Raw genomic sequence first — 5,789 nt, forward strand, 5'->3', positions numbered from 1 at the left:
GTTTCTACTATAATTATAAAAACTACTTCTGATTCTTCTTATCACGGCTTCGTGCCACGTATTTATTGTGCCTCAAAAGTCGAACTAGGCGGCACTTTTGAAACAAACAATGATGGTAGTATGCTCTTAAGAGCTTACAATAACACAGACCAGGAAATTCTAATTCCAAAACCTTTAATTAATTTGAAATCACTCTTGTGGGTGGACGAAAGCGATTATTCCCCAAACTTGTAACAGTTTTACCTGCTCAGGTTGGCCCCTAATCAATTTTAAAATTTACTAACAAAACTAACAACAATAAAATTATCAGGGCGCCACCAGGATTATTAATCACGGTTCCTGGAACCGGTCCAGAGCTGAGAAAACCCTATCTTAGGGTAGAGAGAGTGGAGGAAGGTTGCTGTTAAATAACAAAAATTTAATTAACAAGATCGATCGATATTTATTAACAATAAAAATAAAACTTAACAGAGTTGGCTTAAAATTAGTTAACAAATTTCATTCACACACACACTAACCACACTTAACAATATCCTTATTCTCGACGAGCCCCTTTCGGCGTCTACCCGTCAATTTCTAACTTATTCTCGACGAGCCCCTTTCGGCGTCTACCCGTCAATTTCTAACACGTGCCCCTTTCGGCGTCTACACGTGACGGGCCCCTTTCGGCGTCTACCCGATTTCTAACTACTGTCACCCGCACAGAGACGAATCATATACTAGGATCGTTAACTCGGCTCACAGGAGTAACAGCCCAGCGACGAAACATAGACCTAGATACTCCTGCAGCTTATACACACTTTACTACAGAACAACAGCCCAGCGACGAAACATAGACCTAGATGTTCTGCAACACACTCTCATAACCCACACCAGCTACAGCAGTAACGGTCCAGCGACGAAACATAGACCTAATCACTCTGCAACTCACACATAACCCACACTTGTCTCACACTCACACTACTAACTTGACTCTACTTTATAAATTTTACTTTAATAAAAATTGACTGTAACTAATTTCAATTAAATATTCCAAATCAAATTATTCAATCATTAGTAATTTAATAAAACGATAATTTTCAATTAACAATCAATTTCTAACTAACTACGACAATTCTCAAATTCCAATTGTTAATTTTAATTCTATTAAAATATTAGATGGATTAAAACTCCTCAGTAACTTATAGTCATAGTCTTAACAATATAACAATAACCATTTAAAACAAAAGGTCTTAATACCTCGGATTAACTTTTGATAATTAAATAAATCATAATATAAAATTCTCAATCACGTTCAAAATTATTAACATAAGTTTAATTAATTAATTCTGACTAAATTTTTACTGTGATATTTTTGACTCAAATAACTGGTTCCTTGGACTTAATGTCCACGCCGATAATTATCAATTTAGAGTAAAATTAATTTAATTAATTCACGGACTTAATCCCAAAATTATTAAATTTGTCGTTAATGAATAAAATAGTTTTACAATATAAAATTAATTTCGACAAATTTTCCACTATATATTATTTTCAACAATTAATTCTTAATAAAATATTCTTAATAATTAATTCTTAATACAAAATATTATTAATAATTTTCTACTAGTTTTATCAATTATAAAAAATTCGGCACAAGTCGAAATATTCAATTTTCAATTGCTAGCTGCTATATAATAAAAAAAATTTTATTATTTTTACAAAGAATTTTTTACATGAAAAATTATGTAAATTCTACCTATTTTGTCTGATAGTAGACTATTAACCAGAAAAATACTTCAAAGGTAGCTATACAAGCATAGAATTATAACATTCGATGCTTATTAAGATCGACCATCTTCCCCCGCCGTCCATCTTACGGCTTAAAATAAATTTTATTATTTTTACAAAGAATTTTTACATGAAAAATTATGTAAATTCTACCTATTTTGACTGATAGTAGACTATTAACCAGAAAAATACTTCAAAGGTAGCTATACAAGTATAGAATTATAACATTCGATGCTTATTAAGATCGACCATCTTCCCCCGCCGTCCATCTTACGGCTTAAAATAAATTTTATTATTTTTACATGAAAAATTATGTAAATTCTACCTATTTTGTCTGATAGTAGACTATTAACCAGAAAAATACTTCAAAGGTAGCTATACAAGCATAGAATTATAACATTCGCTAGCTGTTTTTGCTTGACCTTGGGTATTGGAATTTACTGCGACACAAAACTGACGCTTGACCAAAATTCCACGAATAAAAATTTGTCGATTTTTTTTTCAATGACAAAAATTAATCAATTTTACTAAGTTAATTGTTATAAAAATTACAACAATAAAATTAACGAAACTTTCGGATGTTAATTTATCAATTGATAATTTTTCCGGTAATTAAAATTTCCCCGCAAGGTCGATTGAGTGATCCTCGGGTATAAACCCCCATGAAAATCACTAAATCCAAAAAACTAACAAATGTTCTACGATTTATTTATTAAATTTTACTAATTTTATATACGAGGAGGAGAGGAATGATAGACCGAGTACAAACCGCGGTCTATCTTCCACCCACGAAATGAAATAAAGTACCTGAGTAATTGACTTAAATTCCTGTTCACGATGTCTCTCTGACGTGGTGAATTCTGGGTACTCGTTGGTTGGTTTTCTTTCACTCCGGGGATCCGTCTTTACTTCAAATTCCAGTTTTCCTATAGCAGTAAAAATGTTAGAAATGTTGCCTTCAAACTTAAAAGATAATCTTGATAAATTTTCATCGCAGCGTTCCAAAATTCACGTGCGAATATATTAATTACCTGTTTTTTTTTCTATTGAGTAGTGACCGGTGCGGTTGACTATCAAACCTCTTCTGATTTTGTCACTCTCCGACTCCCGAGCACTTACCCATTCCACCCCCCCCCCTCTTAATTACTAAACGGAAGAGCCCGAAGATCGGGGCGCGCCAGTGCTGAGTCGACTAATTATCGATCTCTGGCGACTTATCGATTTAGGGTAATTTACCCTGTTACAAACTTAAAAATAATAGTTAAAGATTCTTCACGCGTTAGCAACTTTACAGCAAGTATTTGCTCAGAACCTTCAATGGTTAAATTACGGCAGACGGGGGACGCTCTGTCCAATGCCAGAATAATTCCAGAAAATCTAGAGTCAAAGGTTCGATTTCTGAAGAATTCTCGATATCTGAAGATTTAAAGACGCCGGAACGAGCGCGAAAGGTAATCGATTCCGTGCATCTTACCGATGATTTATCGGACCCTCAACGCGTAGAGATAGAGAATCTCCTGTATAAAAATCAGGACCTATTTTATTTGCCCGGGGAAGATTTGGGCGCGACAAATGAAATTTTGCACCGAATTATTACTACTGATGATCAGCCCGTATTTAAAAAACAGTATCGCTTTCCTCCAATACACAAGGAGGAAATTTCAAGACAGGTTAAGGAATTAGAAGAAAAGGGCATAATTCGGCCCTCGGAGTCCGGTTATTGTTCACCCATCTGGATCGTTAAAAAGAAAGACGATTCGTTCGGTAACAAAAGGTGGCGCATGGTAATCGACTTTAGAGACTTAAACGAAAAAACTTTTACTGTCGTTTACCCAACACCTAACATTGTGGAAATAATTGACCAGACTGGCGGTGCAACGTACTTTTCCACCTTCGATTTAGCGAGCGGGTTCCATCAAATTAAAATACATCCGGATGATATTCACAAAACTGCCTTCTCGACGCCAGATCAGCACTACGAATTTGTTCGAATGCCGTTTGGACTGAAAAATGCCCCTCCGACATTCCAACGACTGATGAATAAGGTACTGATGGGCATGATGGGCAGAGGTGTGTTTGTCTATATGGACGACATTATAGTTTACTCGAGAACTTTCGAGGAACACGTCACAAAAATTGGAAACCTATGTGTACGTTTGCGCCAAGCCGGTCTGCAATTACAGCCCGATAAATGTCACTTGTTCCGCAAGGAAATAAATTACTTAGGCCACATTATATCAGCAAATGGGGTCCAACCCGACCCGAAAAAAACCGACGCGGTGGAAAAATTTCCGATACCCAACATTCTTAAAAAAGTTCGCGAGTTCCTCGGACTTACGGGATATTATAGAAGGTTCATCGACAATTACGCAAAAATTAGCAAACCGTTAACTTCATTACTGCAAAAAGACGCCGTATTTGAATGGAAAGGAAGTCAAATTGAGGCTTTTGAAACATTAAAAAGTAAACTAACAAAGTCACCTATCTTACAGTTTCCGGACTTTTCCCGCGAGTTCATAATAACGACAGATGCTTGTGATTATGGAATCGGGGCGTGCTTAAGTCAGGGAGAAATTAACAAAGATAGACCCGTGTCTTACGCATCGCGACTATTAAATTCCGCAGAACGAAATTATTCTACGATAGAAAAAGAAATGATCGCGATAGTATACGCTGTTAATAAGTTTCGACCATACATTTATGGGAGTCAATTCACGTTAGTAACCGACCACCGACCCCTGACATGGGTGAATTCGGTAATGTCGCCAAACTCTCGCATAGTTAGATGGCGTTTAAGCATAGGAGATTACACTTATAAAGTCGTATACAAGCCAGGCCGAATTAATTCTAATGTGGACTCTTTATCACGTAATACAGTCGATGAACCCGAGGAACTCGTACAGGTAGCGCCGATCCGTGGCGAAAATCCAGACGTTACCGTATCCACACCGGAAGAATCGAGCGAAGAAGATCCTACCGAAAATAGGAAACGCACGCGGAAACCCTACAACCTTCGGAGGAAAGCTCGAGCGCTTAATGATACGCCGGAAGAAAGTAGTAATTCGGAACCCGAAAACCGTAAAAAGACATCCCCGCCGGTTCGCTTTACATTCTAACCTCGACAGTGGGCTATACCAGCTCCAGTTCCTACTGCACAGACAATTCAAGACCCTAGCCAACCTGGGCCATCGACAGCGCCTCAACCACAAATTATTCCTGATACGCAAACAACCGACGAAGGCGAACGAACGGTACACCCGATCGAGGGTCAACCCACGACTCCCAGGGAGCGTCCGCGCAACATGCCTTCCTTGTCATCAGATGACTCTACCTACGGGGGAACGTCTGATGACCCTCTCACGGAAGTCGAACATGGGAACATAGACAATAATCGTGGGACCGACATGGACATTAACGACAATAGCGGTAACAAAGACGCGGTTAACGAATCTCAATTACAAACGGACGCAGATGACTCCGAGGACGATCGTCAGTCCGAGGAGGGAGAGGCTGGAGCAGACGAAGAAAACCCTAAACGCCCTCCGCGTAACAACCAAGCGACGATCACACCGCAAATACGTGAAATTGCGCCAAACGTCCGCGAGACCCGGGATCGGTTATCGATGCAAGCAGATAATGTCTTAATTTTTGTCAATGTCAAAGGCGACCCCTATGATGAAGGCAGCCGCGAGCTTTTCGGGATGCTCGAAATTCCCGACGACTTGCGCGTTAATTACCTCAAGTCCACCGTAATTCAATACAAGAAAAAGAAAAAGCACTGCGTTTTAGCCGTGCCTAAGTACAGACCATTCGATCTCGTATCCGTGGATGACATCTGTGACACTTTGAATAACGTTTATGTAAATGTAATGGAATTAGGATTAGAATCATTTAGTATTGCAAAAACAGATAAGATTGACGACGTCAATTGGTTGACAATCCAGGACAGACTAATTGAACTTTTTTCCGATACCGATGTAAAAGTCACTATATGTCTCAACCTAGTTCGTATTCCAGAC

At 38.3% G+C, this 5,789-nt stretch overlaps 1 long non-coding RNA gene across 1 annotated transcript; it reads right to left on the minus strand.

Annotated features, from left to right (window-relative positions):
- Nucleotides 1-417: 417 nt before the first annotated feature.
- LOC141537845 (uncharacterized) lies at nt 418-1,185 on the minus strand. Its single transcript, XR_012480976.1, has 2 exons — nt 912-1,185; nt 418-773 (listed from the first exon to the last, which is right to left on the minus strand). It is a non-coding gene; the product is annotated as an uncharacterized LOC141537845 (long non-coding RNA).
- Nucleotides 1,186-5,789: the final 4,604 nt, after the last annotated feature.

This window comes from Cotesia typhae, unplaced genomic scaffold, assembly GCF_013202065.1.
Source record: "Cotesia typhae breed Kobodo isofemale line unplaced genomic scaffold, CoteBio_Ctyphae contig_17, whole genome shotgun sequence".
Classification (NCBI taxonomy): Eukaryota; Metazoa; Arthropoda; class Insecta; order Hymenoptera; family Braconidae; genus Cotesia; species Cotesia typhae.